This window comes from Protopterus annectens, chromosome 2.part0, assembly GCF_019279795.1.
Source record: "Protopterus annectens isolate FY-2018-M chromosome 2.part0, PAN1.0, whole genome shotgun sequence".
Lineage (NCBI taxonomy): Eukaryota > Metazoa > Chordata > Ceratodontiformes > Protopteridae > Protopterus > Protopterus annectens.
This window is the reverse complement of record NC_056728.1, coordinates 676,971,853-676,994,232: the sequence shown is the minus strand read 5'-3', so window position 1 is coordinate 676,994,232 and position 22,380 is coordinate 676,971,853.

The window sequence follows — 22,380 nt, the reverse complement described above, 5'->3', positions numbered from 1 at the left end:
ACATGAGCACTAATCCCTGTTATACTCTTTTACACGCTTAACACCCTACTGATCCTTTGTGATCAGGCTACAGAGTATGTCATGATAATATCCAGGCATGTCCAGGGGTCGGTTTTGTGTGTACTCTTCAGTCCAGCTGGTGGATATTGTGATATTGACACAATGTCACATCTGCCTCATGTACACTGACAACCCTCTCCTCCTCCTCCCGACAAACTCAGATATATGTGTGAAATGCACCTGTATAGACATACAGGGTGCTGAACTCTCTCGACCCATGACTGGCACAGTCTATCATGTGGTGAAGGTAACCACACACACCACATATCAGTCTCACATATCCTCTAGCAACAGCACTCAAACCACATTATCACACATAGACATACTCGGATGCTGTAAATGTACTCTACCTAAGCAGCAGAGACCTTCAAAGCAGACACACACACCTGCTACCCCACTACAATACCCACATATCACATAGTTCACAATGTCAGTGTGCCACACAGTCACTGCCCTTCGGGCTAAACAACACACTTAATACACTTGTAATAGGCAACATGTATTGTCAGACACACTGACGTACCACTCACCAGCCCTAACAAGGGAATAGTCACTTTGGGCTGTCTGTTGGGTGCCAGGATCTGCTGCATAACACAGGCAGTCAGGTCACTCCAAAGCAAGTACAGGACTGGCACCATCATTGTCCATGCTGGTGTGTATAACTTAGACGTTACTCCCTGGACCACATGACATGATACATGGAGGAACACTCTGATCATGTAGCCCAGGCCAGTATGACCCTGACCTTGTCTAGCATCTTACACCCACCAATTATGATGTCACAGTATACGGACACACATATCACATTTAACAGTTGCCTAACAAATTTGTTTAATTCATAGGGGATACTGTGTCTGTCAGCCTATGGTGACATGCTCAACATGCCACGTAGCTTCACTATGGACAGCTTGCACCTGTCACCCTTGGACTTTGGAATGCTGGCTAAGGCTCTTGCTATCACCATAGTGCCTTTTTTAAGTAGGGCTCAGAAGACAAACCCACCTCCATAGACATTACAGGTTAAATGAAGCTAAGGGTAATGCTGCTCAACAACAGTTGGGTTAACCTCATATTGCGGCCACTCAGGACTCTCCTCAGTATAGAGCATAGCGATATCTGTGCACTGACAGATGCCTGGTTCAGGCTCGCTTATGCACACCAGCACTACCAGGTTATGTTTCATACCATGCTGTCTGACAACAAGACTTGGAACAGACAACACAACTAGGGGGAGTATCCATATACATCACAGATACACACACCTCCGGGTTAGTAGCACTGCACAAAACATCAAAGACCATACATATACAACTACCATTGCGCAATACTGCCTTTCAGTTTGTTGCCTGCTACAGAACACACTCCCAAACTCAGGAACCATGCTCGGCTTTCGTGGGAACTATGGAGAATATGAAGGTCTCCACAAACACCATTATATTGTGTGACTTCATATACACAAATATTGATTGGGGATACTACTCAAGCCCTAACACCCTCACCCAACAGTCGCTACAATTTGTAGACTCATATGCTATGGCACAACCAGTCAGCACAGCCACAAGGGGGAATACATACTGGACCTGATCATCACCAACATGGGGACTCTATGTTCCATACCAGCGATATACCCCTCATTGGTAAGGTCAGAACATACATGTATCTCACTGGACATACATATACCCTCCACACACCCATTCTGGATAATCTTGGTGAACTTCTCATGAGCCAACATCTCACTTCACCGAAGCAAGGTGGTATCCTTCAGAGACCCTGAGACAGTGGCAAATATGGCTCACACTGCTGCATCCTTTACATACACATTCTATGGACACCTAGTGGACTGCATGGATTGTGCTATCCCAAATAACAACAGGACTCACTACTCCAATGGCAGGGGTCCTGTCTGCTAGACCCCAGCCATTAATAAGTTGTGCAACATCAGGAGGAAGCTACTACATGATAGAGCACAATCCCAGACTGGGAAGGCATCTGTGATCTGTACTAGCAGACAGCTACAATCACTCATGAACTTTTCTAAGGGCCGCTTTTACCAGACAATTGCAACAGACATGTAGGACTATCACACAGCCTTCTTCAGTTATGTCAGGAACCTGGGTGGATACTCACTGATATGCTGTGAGTTACTGCATACTGACTAAACCTACCCTGAACCCACTGGCATTGCCAACATCCTGGCAAACAGGTTCAGTGCAGATGTCTCCCACCCATCCCCCCTAAGGAGCAACTATCCATCCCAACAGAGTATAACCTCCCTGACATCACACAGTAACAGGTGAGTGCTGCCCTCCCCAAAGCGTACATCACAGTATCAATGTGACCAGACGGTGTCCCAGCCTGCATCTTACACGAGCATCATGACAGACGCAACCCTCACATTACATCACTGTTCAATATCAGAGTTACCACAGGATATGTACCCAAGGAATGGCGTACAGTGACAGTGGTCCCACTCCACAGAGTTGGTGCCACAACAGACCACAGACAATATTGCCCTATAAGCCTAAGTAGCCTGTTCTGCAAAGCTATGGAGCGTATTGTCATGGGACTCATACACATAGACATCGGGAACCTACAGACACTGTGTCCTACACATTTCAGCATTGTTGTGGGCAGATCTTGCCTCTTGAACCTATTTGTATTCTTTAAATGGCTAACAGGTCCATCGACATAGGGACGGCTGTCCACACAGCCTACCTGAACCTTGCAAAACCCTTCAACACAATAACCCACTGGGCCATTATGCATAGGCTCACCAGCGTCGATATAGACACATATCTCACACGATGGATTGATACCTGGATCAGGGATAGCACCCACATGGTCCAAATTCCAGGTGCCATGTCTGACTATACACCAGTTACAAGTGGCATCCCACACGGCTCGGTCCTGGGACCTCGCTTGTTCAGTATATATTTGTTTGACGTACAGGCTACCACAGGGGGAATATGGCTGAACATGTTTGCACTTGACTGCAAACTGGGTGCCATGATCAACTCTCCAGCTGCCACATGCATACTCAAGCAGGGTCTCACAGAGATGGATGACTGGTGACTGAGCCATGGCCTACAGCTAAATGTCATTAGTTGCATTGTCACCCCCTTTGGGAATAACAACATGCCCACACATTACCACATAGGTAGTACTCCATTACATACAGTAGGAGTTGTTAGGGGTTTGGGGACATGACTTGTTCGTACTGTCGCCTTTGACATTCACATTGCCAAAGTGGTTGGACACACCTTCTATGTGGGCCACCTTATTCCATATGGTTTCACATTTAGATCGAGTGAGGTCATTGTGCCCCTATACTCATCACATCCATGCTTGGTTACAATGCCACATTTGGGGTGTACCTTACCTGACACCTGCAGCAACTCTACTGGCCACGGAAGTTCCTCACCTAGCAGATCTGGGGACTCACACAGATGCCCTGCACAGTTCAGATGCGGTAATTCCAGCTCTACTCAGTCACTTACCACCTACTCAGATATGATGTGTGCCTGTTGTTTACAGATATACCCAACCAAGAATTACTGGACATGCTCCACCTCAGAATATCCGACTCCCTTGGAGCTACACACTCCAGGGACGTATACCTCAGCATAGATGTTAATAGGATATTGTGGAGGGACAGATTCTTGCCCCAGAGGCTCCACTCACTCCAGAATGTAATCCCAGTTTTACATAGGCAGAGCCACCCACTGACCACCTACAGGAGACATCTTGACAACTGTATGGCTGATCGTATGTTTACCCCTGGGATATCTTCTGTGTCCCTGCTAGACAGAGGCACACTAGCCTAAGCGTACATGGGCTATCTTGTGTGACCTGCTATTCACACACACAGTGTAGTAATCTGACAGGGTTGCGAATGCCAAACACACTCTGGCTAGGCTTGTACATGCCCTATGGCAGATAGCCTAGTATCGACCTCTGAACCTATGCTAATGTTCAAGATTCACAATGTTTATTGCTGATACTGTTTGCAGGTGTTTATCGTCTTTGCTTTACCAGTTTCTATGAACAACTTCGGTATCTGCAGAACATATTTGATTATGACAGGGTTCCACTATATTATAGATGTGTCTGTTGTCATATAACTGTGTGCACAGGGTGGATTGCTGTATAGTGACAGGTTGCTGGGTTAACACATGCAACTGCCAGATATGCGTGGCTCACTGCTGTACTCAGACATGGCCTAAGTGTGTGAGCATGCCCAGTTCTGCCATTCTGTGTTTTGTTGCCTGACATTTGTCTCATTTATTCAAGTGTGTGAGCATGCCCAGTGTGACCTTTCAGTATTTTGCTATCTGAGGTCCACTACATTTGTTGATGTGTGCGAACATGATTGATATTAACATTTATACTGTGTGTGTTGGAAGTCAGGTTCTGTTCTCACTGCAGGACTCACCTTTCTGTCATAACTCGACAAGGATTATGCTGTGCCTGCAGGGTTTCCATGAAATACTTTGCATAGACTTATCAACATTCCTTCATACAGGCTGACCACTGCAATATTCTCATGGTTTAGTGGTTCAGTACTTTGGTTATAGTGCACAGTATCCTGGGTTCGAGGCTCATCACTGCTTTATATTTTCATACTGAGCAGACCAGACTGCTTAAGGGCCAGTTAAGCAAATATGAGCATGTTGGCTTTTGTTCAGCTATGCCCTTTTTAGACCAGGCTTGTCCGGCATTGCTCAGTATTCACCAACATTGCTGGGCGTTGCCCAATATTACTGAACATTGACCACAGTTGTGCTAGTTGGTGTGTGCGATTTTGTTTGCATATACTACATGGTGGTAAATGCTGTTTATCACTGCTTTATATTGCTTAACACATGACAATCATGCCTTAGGTGGTGCTGCAGGGCTGCCTATGTCGGATGCATATACCACACTCCCTGTACATGTTTGAAAGCAGGTAGTGTCAACTTAGGCATCCCTTTTACAATATGTGCGAGTCGGAGAGAGGTATCATTTCCAGAGTTCCTACTGAGCCAGTGTATGTGCTATGCTTTGCCTCTTTGCCAAGGCCAAAGCATACTGGGCACGCCTCCTTCTGCCTACTGGGGCAGGCTCAGGTTGTTCCTCCTCCGAGTCACGCTCTGCCTGTGATGGCCTTGGCAATGGTGGGGGGGCTGTTTGGCCCAGGCCTATGCTGGTCCTGCTGCAGCTGTTTTCGCTGGATCATATTATGTAGCATAGCACATACCATGACAATTTGGGTACATGTAGTTGGTGAGTACTGCAAGGCTTCACCAGATGTGTCCAGGCACTGGAACCGTGACTTGAGCAGCCCAAACACATGCTCTATTACATTACGTGTTTGTGCGTGTGCCTCATTATGGCGTTCCTGTTCAGGGGTGTGTGTGTGTTTCTGATGGGTGTCATCAGCCACGGCTCCAGTGCATAGCCAGCATCCCCCACTAGGTGACCATGTGGGATATCCCCATTGGCAAATGTCTAGTACAGCTGCGTTAGATGCCAGATATGAGAATCATGGTAGCTTCCAGGGCAGCCTGCACACACATTCAGTATTATGCCCTGGGCATCATACACAACCTGGCAGTTGATGGAGGGGAAGCCCTTGCGGTTGAAGTAGACCCTACCCGACTCGCCAGCTGGTGCTTTGATGCGTATGTGCGTGCAGTCTATTGCACCCACTACCTCAGGGTATTCCGCTATTTGCTGGAAGAGATGCATATTGCTGGCCACTACCTCATGGGAATTGGGGAAATATACATGATCACCAACATGTGCTGAAATGGCATTGAGGATCTGGTGTAGTACCCTGGATGCTGATGCCTGTGATATCCCCATCATATCACCAGTTGGTCTCTGGAAGGTACCTGTTGCTAATATTCTTAGGCCAACACATACCTTGGTTTCCACTGGGATGGGTTCCCCTCTGTTGGTTCTGTGTGTGAGGCGTGGCCTGCACAGCTCAACAATTTGCTGCAGGAGGTCTCTGTCCACTTTATAGCGCTCCACTATTTCCAGCTCATGTAGCCCCTGGTAGGTTACCCTGGGCCTGTACACTCTTCTCCGTCTCCTCACTGTGGGTTGTCCAGCAGCATTTCCATTGTCACCACCCTCAGCATGTTGCATATGACACCTTATAACAGCAATGGCAGCCCCTAACATTTCTTTGTCTCAGTAAAGCTTTTTCAGTTTTCACTTCTATTAGCTTACTGCAGTGTCTGTTGTGAGAAACATAATGGACTGTTGTTTGCAGAGTTTTAAGTGCTAGGCTGGGCTGGGCTAGTGTACTGCCTATGTAATTGCCTGATTCTGATTGTTTTCACCTGCTAGCTCTGCTAGTACTCCCTGGTAGCTTCCTACTAATTGTTGTGCTTCCTTTTTCCTTTCTGTTTCCTCGGGGGAGGAGCGCCGCGCGCACAAGCGCAAACACGCGCACAGCAGCTAACACGCGTGCACACATGCTTACACGGACTAAAACTTGGTTATTCAGGTTAAAATGTGTGCACACCAGTGCAAACGTGCTTACAACTCTTTAAACAGCCTTATACATGCTTACTCCAGCTTAAACGCGAGCACTCACGCTTACACGTGTGCAATCTGCTTTACTCGGGTTTACACGCGCACACACGTGTGCATACCCACTCAGCAAGAAATGTTGGTATTATCCACGGCATACACCTTCCATTTCTTGCCTTTCCCTAGCCTACCTGTTGACACACCTCTTTCCATGATGTGTGAATGACAGCTGACACATGCCACTCTGCTCCAGTGAGCTTCACTTCTTTCATACATACCCTCCTCATGATGTCACCTATCTTCTGCTCTGTTACTCCCCATATCCTACTCCTACACTCCACTGACTGTGCTCATTTGCTATGTAAACTTGCAATTCACTATCCTAATGCTCATTTACATAGGATTGCCTACTAATGCTTGGTTACATGTCTTAGACTGAACTTCCCCCCTTAGCAACCTCTACTCGGTGGCCATGTTGTCTTCAGCCTGCCATTCCCTTGCATTGTACATTAACAATTTCAATAAAATCCACATTTGTGGGTTTTAATTTTTAGTATTCTGGGTTTTAGAGTGCACCCCGTTTGCGTGGCGCTGCGCTATGCTTAAACATCGGAAATCGTCAAAAAAATAAAATATTATTATTTTCATATTGCATAAAGAATCATTTCACATGGCCCTATATTTGGCCATTGGCATTCTTCCTGCACTGGATGCAACCTTTATTTGAAGCTGTCATGGCTCCGTTTTGCTATTTGCAGAATGGTACTCAGTTGTCAACTGAGTACATTTCTGCAAATAACACTGCTGTTACTCGGACAGGTTCGGGTTTCCTGAATCGCAAATCTACCTAATTTGCATGCCTTTCACCTGCAATTGAGGTAATTTGCATATCCCAGCCCTGTCCGTGTAAGAGCCATTTTATGAGCTCTCTTACACGCCCCTACAGGCTGTCCCTGGATCGCTCGTCGGACATGATGGCTGCATGGAGTCTTACTCTACTGTAAAACTCAGTGCAAGCCTTCGTGAATCCGGCCCTAAGCCTCCACTGATATCAGGCCTGAACCTTGAGTAATGCAGTCATAAAGAAAACTACTGCATGGCCAGTGATGCCAGCTTCAACAAATATTTTTCTCTAAATATCCATATTTACAATAGAAATAAAAACGAAAGGGTACACATGTACACCTGAAATGCCCATGAGCATACACTGAGGTGTGTGTCCTTAAGTACCAGATATAAAACACACATGCTACCATCACACTTGTGCCTAAATGTTTTGCATACAAAGGCTGTAGCAGCAGCTTTACTGGCTAAAGCAAAAGAAGATGAAGGGATTAGCAACATTTGACAAGAATGACAGCCTATTATGCTCACCAACCTCTGACACAGTAGGGCAGACTACTATTTTGAAACAGAAATGCACACAGAACTAATAATAAAAATTAGTCTATATTGTTTAATTGGTAGATCTGTAAGTTTCTAGAAAAGCAGATGTGCATGTAGGACAAACATGTTGCATTACTATGTGGGGGGCTACATATTTCAGATGGCACTCATATACATACACTTACTAGCATGTAATAAATAACAGTTGGATAACATTAAGCACTTTGTAAGCTGTGTACTTACACTCCCTTGGGAATCATTTCAATGTGAAGAAGCAGATGGGATTCCATAAGGACAGCATATTTTGCCTCTGTATTTTCATATTCTAGAAATAGTTGTCAATATTTCTTTGACAGTCTGAGACTTCTTGTGTGGTCCTGCCCACTTGGCAGCTATGGAAATAGTGACTTACACTTGGGAACATTAAGCCATATTTCAAAAGTTTTATAACATTAATCTGAAATCTAACCATTGTCTCTGGATGTAGGGTATGCTCCAGAACTGTGAAGTTTATTAGTTCAAGGAAAAGTTATTCAGACTTGTTCATAGCACTTCATTTCAGTGAGAGCAACAATTTAAGCTACAATTAATCTGACAATGGTTTAAAGAGCTGTAACAAAGCCAAAAAATGTGCCAAAACCCTTTCATTCATGAGAATTCTTGTCAAAAGCAGTAAACAATCTTGAATTTCAATGTTGAAAGACAACATAATGTAAAAACAGTTGATAGTTAATATTCTCTTCACTTTATTTGTAAATATATACATTCAAATGTCATTAATGTGTTTTGCTGAGAAATATTTTTGTTTCTGCTATGCATGCAATACTTTGTATTAGTCAGCCAAATCTATTAAAACAACACTTAAAACATGTCAAAGTAAATTAATTTATTTGTCTCACACACAATAATTTTAGTTTGATTATGGTGAACTCAGTATAAATTTGTTATTCAAACCAGTCTTAATGAAAGCAGCATCAATGAACTAGAATTTCAATATTAATTAAAAAGAAACACTCATCTTTGCACTCTACCTCATTAGCCCTTCAAGCAGTGGACTTTACATTCTGTATCACCTTATTTAATATTACAACTTTAAGTTTGCTGTACTTTAAAATAAATAAATTTTCTCAGTAAAATATACTATTTTTGTTTGCTGTATCACACTCCATTTTCTGGGAAAAGGTAAATGTGTATTAACCTAGAGTGAGGCCAAACCATAACCCAATCACAACAGTGCTTAGAAGTGCTTAAAGTGTGTTATTCATAGTCTGGCAGTTTGCAGCTATGTAGTGGTTATTAGCAGGAAGTGCTGCTTCACTTAATATACAAATAGTCTAAATGCAGGGCATTAGCACTGTATAAGGAAAAGTGAAGTCATTCTGAAATATATGCCCAATTAGTGCAAAAGTGTCAAATATCTTAAATTAAATATGAAGTACGATGTAAAAGCTGTACTCTTCATATAGCTTCATATGTATGCATATATTTTGGAGACACGGTTATGCGCAGTCATGCTTGAAAGACCTGAGGCAAGCAGTGGGCTTTGTAACTTTTATTATTAATATTTAAAAAAAAACAAAGAAATTTAAAATGTTTTTTAGGGGGCTATACTTATATGGACACACTGATCATTTCATTGAAAAATAGAAAGGGGTGTCAACAGGAGGGTTGTCATGGAAGAGGTAGGAGTGGTGGGGCACAATATTTTTGGCAGGGTATAGATCCCCTATTTTTTATTTATTTTTTTATAACAGAGTAGTTTGGGTAGAAAATGGATAAGTGGGTGTAGGTGAAAGAAAAAGGAAGAATGGCTTAAGTACCAACAGGTGTACAAGCCAACATGGCCTCAAACATTTCCACTTCCAAATGGTGGGTCAGGGAAGGAACCCTATTATTGAGAGGATAGGTACTTGTGGTGATGCAGTCATCAGCACCAGCTGGGACAGCATGTTTGCAACACGCTGAAGTGAGGCATTATCTGGTTGATTCGATCAATCAACTGTCTCTTCCAGCATGTCCTCAGCCAAAGTCAAAGCCCCCAGTCAGTGAGGCTTGCCAGGCTGCCACATGCTTTGGTGCCTTCAGGACCAGTGCCAATGCTGTGGCCTTCTGAGAATGTCCCCAGGTGGACAGAGGGTGACTGCACCTTAACCTGGGTGGTAGTGCCCGGGTCATTCCAAGAGATTTTGAACCTGAAAAAATGAACATAAATAGGAGAGAAATAAGCTAATAAAGGACAAAAGAAAGCATCATTAAAATAACAAAAACAGAAAAAGGGGGGCAAAAGAGAAAATACACTGTATAAATTCACACTATGTTACACAGTATTCAATTCCTTACATTAAAACAGTTTTTTTATTTTTATTAAAGTTTATTGAAATAAAACAGAAGGTATGCTAAGTGCTTATGCAAACTTTTGTTTGAAACTGTATGAGAAGGGCTTATGCAGACTTTGGAATGACTTTTTATTGGAAGTGCTTATGTTTAATTACCAAGACAGTGTTTGCTATCATATAATTATGCTGTTTACATGTTTCAGTCTATATTAAAGTGTACTTAAAATCAGAAGTAAACAACTATAGGTCTTTTAATATGGAGTTTTATTATCTCCATTTTTCGACAGGGTTGACACTATCCCTTTGGGTAAAAACAAAGTAGCACCTGGTGCTTGTAATTATTTAATATTAACATGGGACAACAATGAACAGGAAGGATATGTTTTTTGGTAGACTAAGTGAAAAACATTGGTTGAGTTATGGTTCATTATATGTTAATATATGATTTTTAAATGTTTTTTTGACAAAACAATGTTTTATTGATTATTTAATTAATCTAATACTGTGTGGAGTAGAGTTTTTTAACTGGTATACATTTACTATAAATGTTATAGCATAATTTAAATACATATGTTTTATTATTTAGTAACCAGTTTACAACATTTTACAATTTAAGATATTATGAAATGTGTTTTCTTGTTAATGGTTGAAATGGTTAATTAATTAATTGACTGGCCTATCCCAGGATATAAATAAAGGGGATGGCCACATTATATTTGTAACTTGATAAAGCCTGGGACACACCATTTTCATTGTGGTCTATTAAATTAAAGCACCTTGGACTTTTTCTACTGGCTTTTTTCTGTTCGGTATTGGAACCGAAGATAACTACCTAATTATCAAGTCTTTTGGATTTTATATGCAACCTACTTTTGTAACTAGCAATTCGTGAGTGTTTGGTGGCATTCTCTACAGTTTTCCTGTGCTTTCTGGTTCGTTACTAGTTTCTTGTTGGTTCCGCTTTCTTCGTTTGCTCATGGCGGAAGTTCCGGATACTGTGGACTGTATGCAGACACCAGCGTTGTTCCTGAAGACGGAAGGAGTTCAACCGTGTTTTACAGCTACTAACACAAATCAGTAATGCTATGAGCAATAGCAATGATGTCCGGAACATGGCGATTCCGGGAAATCAGCAACATGAAGCGTTACTTAACAGGGGTATGGACAACATTCAGGAGCCGAACGGCGCTGGAAATAATCAAGGTTTTGCAACTACAACAACAGCTACGGGGAACGCTAACAAGGAGAGGGAACGTAACAAAACTACTGCTCCTTTCAGCACTAATGGAGGAACTTTTAATTTCAAAGCCTGGACTGAGTTTCAACCAAGCTTTAAGCAAGGTACTGTAACAACAAGTTTCAACAAGCTGGACTCAAATTTTGATGAGTTCAACAAAAAACTTTACTCATATAAAAATGCGCAGTTGGAGATTAATTACTTAACTGAATGTCTTAAAGTGCAAAGGGTACCAAAAGGTTTAAGGGTGTATAAATTCCCTAATGGAGCTAAGCTTGGCTCAGACTTGCATTCCCAACTAGTTGAATTGTTTAATCGAACAGGTCTTGAAATGTTGGAACTTATGATTAATGATTATCAGAACAAGGCTAACAGTATTTTAAATGAGTTAACTGAACTGAATGACACTATTGTTAAGCACAAGAACTTTCTAAGTTACAAAAAGAAATATGATGATGTTTTCCTAGAGGTAGACCAACACTGTTTAAAAGTTTTGGAAAGAAAAACTAGGAAGTTGGAAAGGGACCTTCAGGAATATAGGGATGGCAAAGCATATCCTCCACCAATGGGTCACATTTCAAACACTGTAAATAATGTCAATGTAGATAACATCGGAAGGTATGACAATAACACAAATACCCCCAACATGGATCCTCCTAGAAGGAGTGAGCGGCTGGCCCAAAAGGGTGGTAACAGCTCCCCTCATTTTTTTCAGTTTCCCCAGGGCAGACCGATGGGGAGGAATCAGGCACCCTACCAACAGAATTGGGGGAGAGGACGCAGATAATGATGCTTTCTGACGAATTATGCAATGATAGTAATCACCAACCAGTCACCTTGGGTTTGGGAGAATTGGATCATATTCACACACAAAGACAGACAGATTTGGTCATGAACATCTCGGGGGAGGGGGCACTAAACATTCCCATAGGTGACGACTCCGCTTTTAGTGAAAGTACAGATGGTGGTAATAATTGTAATGTAGTAACTAGTAACAACTTGACCCTTTACAATTTTACTGGGCTAGATATCACTTCAGAATTTTTTGATTTATTTATCAAAGGTTTTCAGTTTGTTCCTGCAAAATCATCTAATCTATCCAAATTATTAGTTGAACTGAAGCTATTTATCAGGAATTTAAATTTGTCCATTTATTTCAAAGGGCAGAATGTCACTGATAACTCTTTACACAGAAGTAGCACCTTTAATCCACCCACTCACCCTAGTCTGAGAATTTATGAGGAATTAGTGGAAAAAGAACTTAGGAAGAATTGTGGTGCTTCACTCAATTCTAGGATGGTCAATTTTGATATGAATTTGGTAGAAGTAGTGAACATTTTGAAAGATAACAAGACCCGAGTAATGAAAACAGATAAAGGTGGGGGGGTGGTTTTGATGCAACAGTTTGATTATGAGAGTTGCATTCACGACATTTTACAGGATTATAACACTTACGAACAGGTATCAAAGAACGAAGTTAATATGGCTTATGCCAAGATTAATTACACGTTGAAGGATCACCTATTTCAAGGTTGCATCAATGAGAAGTTATTTAATTACCTTCAGGTTTCTAACCCCAGAATTCCGATTATTTTCGGAATAAAGGGTTAGCACCCCTAAAATTCCGCCCTGTGGTTTCAGGTGCAGGTGGTATCACCGAACCTTTGAGTAAATTCGTTGAATTTTGGCTGAAAAGTTTGGTTTCCCTACTACCATACATTTGTAAAGATTCTTGGGAATTCTTGGCCAGCATACCATTGGACAGATATCATCCTGATTTGTTAATGATAACCATCGATGTCATTGAATTGTTTCCTAGCATACCTCATAATATAGGTATGGAGTGGTTCACCGAAATTTTGGCCACTAAATCAGGATTTAACAATAACATGGTCAACTTAATAGTGGAATTTATGGAAATTATTTTGAATAATAATTACATCTTTTTCAATGGTGAATTCTTTAGGCAGTGTAAGGGGGTGGCAATGGGTGCCCCATGTGCCTCCTCCTACTGCATAAATGGGAGTCTGAATTCATTCATGCTTCGGCTTGGAAGGAAAACATCATTTTTTACAAGCGTTACCTGGATGATTTGTGCCTTTTATGGCAAGGATCTAAGGATAGTTTCCTGGAGTTCTTCAACCATTTAAACTCTTCTACCAATTTTTTAGCTTTCACTTATAAGCTCAGCGAGCATTCCTTGAATTATCTCGATGTCACTTTGTTGAAAGATTTGAATCATCACACGTTTACATCACAGATCTTCAGGAAAGAAACTTTTTCGAATGCATTTTTGCATTTCGATAGTTTCCATCCACATTACACCAAGAGGGGAATAGTTAGAGGGCAGATGATTCAAACATCAAGACTATGTAGTAGTCTGGTTTCATTTGAGAACGAAATCCAGAAGCTATCTTCCCTCTTTGAGGAAAGGGGGTACCCGGTATGGTTGATTAATTCATGTGTGGATGAGATCAAAACAAAGAGAGATTCACATTACCCGCCTTTATTAGGTCATGGGTTACCATTACCTAACAACAACAGACAGGGGCATGAGGAGATGTCTAGAGGGTTTGTTTACACCTATTCTGGTGATGCAGAGTGTATTGAGCATACAATGAACATGTTCTGGCCAATACTTACGTCCCAAAATGATATCAAACCTTGGCTCCCTGAAAAAATTCAATTTATTAGGAAACGTGACAGGAATTTAAAAGATATATTTGAGCAGGCCGGTCATAACCATATGAGTAATAACATTAACAATACATGTAGAAGGAATGGTTCCTTCAAATGTGGGCTATGTAAACAATGCCCTTACTTAATAAATGAAGGCCAAATACACATTCCATCCAGAGGCCGTACATTGAGGGCACGGGAACATTTTAACTGCAATTCTTTTGGAGTGGTTTACCTGGGGACGTGTATCACATGTTCTGCATTTTATGTAGGAAAGACTACTAGAACTATTAGAAAAAGAATCTATGAACATGTATACGAGATAGAAAAGAAAAATGAAAGTAATGCCTTTTTTAGGCATACTTTAAGGTGTAGTAACATGGTGATAAAATTCTTTATTCTGGAGAGGGTCAGGTCTGACCCTAGAGGGGAGACTGGGAAAATTTTCTTGAGCATCGTGAATTGATTTGGCAATTACAGTTGGATGCTACCAGATTTCCAGGCCTTAATGATGCGGTCAGTCTAAAAAGTGTACTTAAAATCAGAAGTAAACAACTATAGGTCTTTTAATATGGAGTTTTATTATCTCCATTTTTCGACAGGGTTGACACTATCCCTTTGGGTAAAAACAAAGTAGCACCTGGTGCTTAACTGAATTGTGCACTGATTCCTTGTCGCAACTAGTAATTATTTAATATTAACATGGGACAACAATGAACAGGAAGGATATGTTTTTTGGTAGACTAAGTGAAAAACATTGGTTGAGTTATGGTTCATTATATGTTAATATATGATTTTTAAATGTTTTTACACAATTTTTTGACAAAACAATGTTTTATTGATTATTTAATTAATCTAATACTGTGTGGAGTAGAGTTTTTTAACTGGTATACATTTACTATAAATGTTATAGGCAGGTATTACGATGCATAATTTAAATACATATGTTTTTATTATTTAGTAACCAGTTTACAACATTTTACAATTTAAGATATTATGAAATGTGTTTTCTTGTTAATGGTTGAAATGGTTAATTAATTAATTGACTGGCCTATCCCAGGATATAAATAAAGGGGATGGCCACATTATATTTGTAACTTGATAAAGCCTGGGACACACCAGTTTCATTGTGGTCTATTAAATTAAAGCACCTTGGACTTTTTCTACTGGCTTTTTTCTGTTCGGTATTGGAACCGAAGATAACTACCTAATTATCAAGTCTTTTGGATTTTATATGCAACCTACTTTTGTAACTAGCAATTCGTGAGTGTTTGGTGGCATTCTCTACAGTTTTCCTGTGCTTTCTGGTTCGTTACTAGTTTCAGTCTATATTACACAAGCATAATGACCATGTTTGTGCGATATGCATTTGTTTGCAATACTGTAGTAAGAACACCTTTTATAAATACCTGCATCTTATATAATCAGTTAATGACAGAAATACTGTATTTCTATATTGACATATATCACTTTTGCTTGCAGTTCTGTACTGAATGCAATTTATTCTTTCATTCAGTGCTATCAATAATTTAATTAAAACAGTTAAAGACAGAAATACTGCACTTTTATACTGGCAGATATCACTCTTGCTTGTAGTATTGTACTGAATGTGATCTATTCCTTCAGTTACTACAATCTGTCAATAATTTTGTTGATTTTCAAGATAGCTGCATACTGATTAACAGCTTCATTTCAGCTTGCCCAGTATGAAAAATAAACTGAGAAATAAGAGCTAGTAATTCTACCAGCTCGAGTAAAATTCAGTTACTGGTTAATAAGTACATTGCCTTAATGCCTCAAAGAAGAAATATAGAGAACCTGAAAGAAAACCAGCTAGAAGAGGAAAAGGGAAAACACTGGCTAGAAAAAAAAAACTGCAGCGGTTCAATAAAAAGCAGTTAAAGCTTCAACTTTGTTACAAGAGGTGGCTTCCAGAAATTTAGAGGAAAAAAAAATCAAACACACTCAGGGGTAATTAAAATACATGAAACAATAAAGAAGTATAAAAAAGCAAATGGAGATCAGGAACAAACCAAGGCTGAAAACAGTATTCCACATAAGACAGCATAAACTTGAATAGAGAGATGAATCAAACAGGAATACACATAGGCTCCAACATAAAGCTTTATGTTGGAGCCTATGTGTATTCCTGTTTGAGTCATCTCTCTATTCAAGTTTATGCTGTCTTATGTGGAATACTGTTTTCAGCCTTGGTTTGTTCCTGATCTCCATTTGCTTTTTTATTATTTATTTATGGTGTTATAGGAACGTTAACACCTGGATAGCCAGCTTTGTGGTTTTGTTTTCAATAAAGAAGTATATTAACTCAAGTAACAAAAGGCTGCAAAAATAGAAGAAACTCTAACTAGCTCTAACTAGCAATTCAGATAAACTGACATAACTGAAAACCAAAGGTTGAAATAAAGAAAAGACAAGCTGAGTATGAGATTTATCAAGAAGAGCTGTTTCAAAAAATGGCACAGTTGAAAGACAGCACACGAAAAACCTGAGAGTTTCTAGAGAAACTGGAAGGCACTGACTGTATTAATTTTATGAAAGTGCAAGTAAACAACTGGATTAGTATTCCACAGCAAATGCTTGAAATACACATTTAAAAGACTCTCATGTATAATAAGTAAGAACACTAACTTCTTTTCATTATGGCTGCACTATCCACATTATCCTGGAATGTAAATAGCCTTACAGGCATAGAAAAAAGTAAAGAGTATTGAATTATTTAAGACTTGGAGAATGAAAATAGTAGTGTTGCTGCAGACACATTTGGAAAGAAATTAACATGTGAATTTGATAAATGAAGGATTTCAGGATGCATATTCAGCAGAATATCAAGGATAAAGGAAAAGATGGTTAATTATCTTAATTGGTAGAGAGCTCTAATAAGGATAGAAGAAGGCAAAATATAATAATGGTAGATTTGTTGTAGGAAGTGGCTATTGGCAAGGGAAGAGGATTATGCTGACATGTATTTATAATCCACCTAAAACTGCTATTATGGAGTTTAAGAAATTTTGGGGAAAGCAATAATCTTTTTGCAGATAATATTACATATAGGTAGGGACTAGAACTTGATCTACAACAGTAAGGATGCATCAGGGGGAGACAGAAGGAAATATAACAAAAGAGGGCAGATTTCTGAAGAAATTTATCACAGTATTTGGTATGGAAGATGTGAGTTCAGTAGTACGAACTCAGGGAGACTTTGCATATTATTCTCCATGTTATAATAACTTGGCTAGACTAAAAAGAAGTTATATTTCACAAGAAATTGTGCATTTGATTGAAAGCTTTGACATATGTAATAATGATTTCAGATTGTACACCAGTATAACTAAAATAAAAATGCAGAGCAATGAAGTAAAAATGAGACATTGGTACTTTCTCACCTACCTGTTAAAAAGTGAATTTAAGAAAAGGAAAGTGGAAATTATTCAAGAGTTATTACGGAATACAGAGATTTCTTCAGACATAATTGACAGTGAGTGGATATAACAAACATGCCCCAGGATTCACTAATCTTCCATTATTCCTGCATGGAAATGACCATTTAGAGCAGCATGGCAGCGTGCCTTGCATAGTAATGAAGGTGCGCTGCCTCTGCTCCTAAACGGACACAGAGCATGGACGAGTACAAGGGATGTGTCTGAGAGCAATCGTTAAATAATGGCATACATTTGAGTCTCAGACACCAAATCCATTAGAAATGTGTTATTTTAAAACAAATCCCGTTATTCTAGCAACTTACCTAATTTATAAGAGCAATATTTAAAATATGTCCCTAGTTGTACCTCAGTTTGTCAAGCTTTGTCCAAATATTTTGCATGAAGAGGTTGAAAGGTATGGGGGGTTGCTAAGATGTCTGCCAAATGTGCAGATGCATGCAGAAATCCACAACAATAAGTGTAATCTCTCCCTTCCTAGAGAAAATAACAGTAGAGAAATTGTTTTTTTTTTTTTATCAAACAGATTAAATTTAACCGTATGTGAGCTGGGCTGCCCATTGCTTAGCTACGTATACTGTAGCTTAAATAACACAAGAAAATAAATAGTAAGATACATTCAGTTGAAGCAATACTGCAATAGTGTAGTGGTCAGAGTGTTCACTTTGCGAGCAGTCATTCCTGGTTCTATCCTCAATGTAGTAAATTCCATTTTCCATGTGAAAGTAATTTATGAACATTTTTTTGCTGTATAACATACTAAATAACATATATTTGTGAACTGGAGTACTGCATTAAGTGGAGATGTGAGGTGTCATCGTAATAATGTGGTAAAATCCACAGATAAACACAAGTCCCCCATACAGTATACATACACATGAATCAAGGATACTAAATGAAGTTATAATGTGTAATGAATGATAAATCCATTGAGTGTCCAAATCTACCACTTTCCCAAGACCCATGTTTCATTTATTTCAAAATTAGTGTGGTGGTAAGTGGGAGTAAGCACTATTAAGCAGTAGTAAGCAGGTTTAAGCCTGTTTGCATGAGGTTAAGCAATGCGCACACAGGTTAAGCAATTTTGAAGCTAACTCTCTGTAAGCATATTTAACCGGAAGTTAGCATTGTTTACCATCGAGCAAACCAGCATAAACCCATTTACAACTGTTTAAAAGTGCCTTAATCACTCTGTACCCAACAGCCCCTGTTCTGCCCAGCAACAAAATAAACAGTCCTTGAAGCCAGGACCATGTATACTATAGTCACAGCAGTTAACCAGTAAGCCATCACAGCTGTACATAAAATTGAGGTATACCCAAACAGATCCTCACTATAGCAAAATCACAGTTTACATGTGAAAGGAATCTATAAATAGTTTTATGTTGTATAACCTACTGCATAACATATCTATGAGAACTGGAGTACTGCATTAAGTCCAGATGTGAGGTGTCATTGTAATAAAGTGGTGAAATCCTCCAATAAACACAAGTACCCCATACAGTGTACGTACACATGAATCACGGATACCAAACAAATGTATAACATGTAATGAATGATAAATCAATGCCAAACAGCAAATAGTGTGTACATTTAAAAATAAGTACAAGTTAATACTAGGCGTAAACAATGCGTAGCCCAGCTAAATCAATTTGCCCATTGGTATACCCCTTTAAGCAATGCCAAACTTAGGTAAGCAGGTTTGCCAATAGCTTAGCATTTTCAAAACTGTCCAATAATGGTAAAGTATGGGAAATCGGCCCTATTTAAACCCCACAGGTGGGAATACATCTCATAATTGGTTTCCTCTTCCTCCTGTAGGCACTATGGCCAGTGCTGGAGAAGGATCATGCTTCTGAGCATAGCGCTGGAGCATCCAGGAGTCTAAAGTTATGGCAGGACTCTTCACAAAAGACCATGAAGAGAGACTGCTGCAGGGCGAGTACTAGGGTTCCCAATATAAAGTGGAAGCCTGGGACCATCTTGGCCATGAACTCACCAGTGCCACTGGCATCCCTCAAACTGGTGAGCAGGTCAGGCATCACTATGCTGACCTGAAGCGGAGGAAGAGGGAGATCTTGAATCAGTGGATCCAAGAAGCTAGGCAGATGGGTGATGTCCCAGCCATGTGTAAGTATCATTCTACTACATGTTTAATAATTGCCAGCATATGTATATTATGGATAGGTATAGAAAATATTCCTCTTATGTCTTTGACAGCGGCAGTAGATCGGGCTTTGAATCAAGAAGCCCATGTCTGTAGGCTGCAGAGGCTGCATTGCGAGGCAGGTTAGTAATAATCTTGCATGTACTGTCATAAGAAACAAATCTAAAAGTAGTAGAAAGGTAATTGCCATATAAAACCTGTATTGTGTATGGGATGTACTGAATAAACCAGACAATATGGCAGGAAGAGTCTCATATAGGTTGCATGTAAATAAAAGGGTAACAGCCTGGCAACACTCCTGGACTGCTTGTGTTTACTCTGGTATCATATGGTAATGTAGTGTTGCATTCTCTTAATAGTACTGTTGTATTAAGCACTGTTACCCACACTGTGCTACATAAATAAAATGTGTAGGAATGTCTGTATATGACTGTTGTAATCACAAGGTCATATTATATAACTGAGAGAGACTTAGACAGAAAACAGCGAAAAGATACATAACATAATCCAAATAGCACACTCAACTGAGATGCAAACTGTTGTATTTTTAGCACACACAGCCATGGATCGAATCCTGGGAGTGGTAGTAAACTGTATGCAGAATCATACCCCTCAACTGTACAGATATTTTGTCAGAAAGTTCAGATAATTGGCTTAAGTTTCCTGCCTGTCACCCTGTCCCCCTGGCAAATCAGTGGGATGATCCCAGAAGTTTAGACAGCAAATAATGACATACATCATAACTATCAGAAATATATGTATAAAAACAAACCTGTCATGCTAGCAACTCACCAAAATGTTATGAGAGTAATATGCAAAGTATGTCCCATTTCCACCCCCATGCTATGAAACTATGACCAAAGTGTGTGCAATATCAGAGAGAGATGTATGTTCATAATAATAACATGGAATCTGGTAATATGTGTGGCAACATTCAGGTAGTGTTAACAAACATTCCCTCCACAGGTCTGTCAGATATGAAAACTGTGCCTAAAAATAAAAGATTGAAATCATGGACTGGTAGTGTTTAGTCTGGTACTGTATGGCATTGTTAGTGTGGCAGTTTCTCTGAATAATGAGGTATTACTCATCACTGTCATCCACACTGTCTAGGAAACCCTGTATAAAAGTATTGTAATTATAAGGTCAGATTGTAAAACCACTGGAGACTTATAGACAGAAATCAGAGAAGAGCTACACAGCAATATCTATATAGCACACTCAACTGTGATTTGCACTGTTTTATTTTTAGCATACACAGCCATGTTTCGAATCCTTGGAGTAGTAGTAAGCAGTATGCAGAATCATACCCCCTCAACTGTACAGATTTGTCCAGAATGTCCAGATAATTGGCCCATATCCACTGCCTGTTACCCTGTCCCCCTGGCAAATCAGTGTGATGATCTCTGACATTTAGGCAGCATTTAATGACATATAACTGACTGTCAGACCTGTACATTTTCAGAAAATGTATATGAAAACAAACCTGTCATTGTAGCAACTCATCAAAGGTTTATGAGAGCAATAGTCAAAATATGTCCCAGTTTCACCTGCATGTTGTCAACACTTGCCCAGAGTGTATGCAATAAGAGACTGAGAGGTATATGCATAATATCAACCTGGAATCTGTGAATATGTGTAGAAACATTCAGGTAGTGTTAACAAACAATACCTCCACAGGTATACCAGGTAAGAGGTGTATACTGCAGGTAAAACACAGTTCACGTATATAGTTGTCTACAACCGTACCACTGTCCAAACTAAGGCCATAGGATAGTATAATAATACCTGTAAGATACAGATTACAGCACTGACTTAAAAAGTATTGAGATCTACAGGGATATACAAGTTGTTAATTGACATCTTTCTCTCTCCCCACCATATCTGCAACAATAATCTAAATACACAACTCAATGGATATGTGTACAATTAAATCTACTGTTGGGATGTATGTCCTATTGCTTGATAAATATTGAAATTTGTTTCTATGCATGTGCCATGTTGAAATACTCCCACATTGGTGGCATGCTGTCATCAGTGTACCTGCATGCTGTTGTAATGGCCACTGTGGTTTCATATATGCATGTGTTCTGTTTGCTATGCAACTGTTCCATGTCTGGTGTTTTGGGTTAATGGGAATATCTATGCATGCTGTTATACCTAATCCTGGAATGTGTTGACTATTACTAACCCACATATGTTTTAAAATTTAAACACCATAACACATTTGGGAAGGCCAGTCCCAGCGGACCCACCTCACCCACCTCATCTGGTCATGGCAGCAGGCACTAGCATATCTGTGGCCCACCCCAGGACATCCTTGTCCTCTTGTCCTTCACCACCTTTGGGTGGAACCACCTCAGGGGATGGGGCTCACCTTCCAGGAGTGGGCACGGAAAGGGAACTGTCACCCATTGTCAGGTCTGGCGTTTGGCATTTAATGAGCTTCCTAAGGATTTTAGAGATCAGCTACACCAGCTTGAAGGCCGAATGGTGCATCTACAGGGTCAGTCTGCCCCTCCTACCCAGCCCACA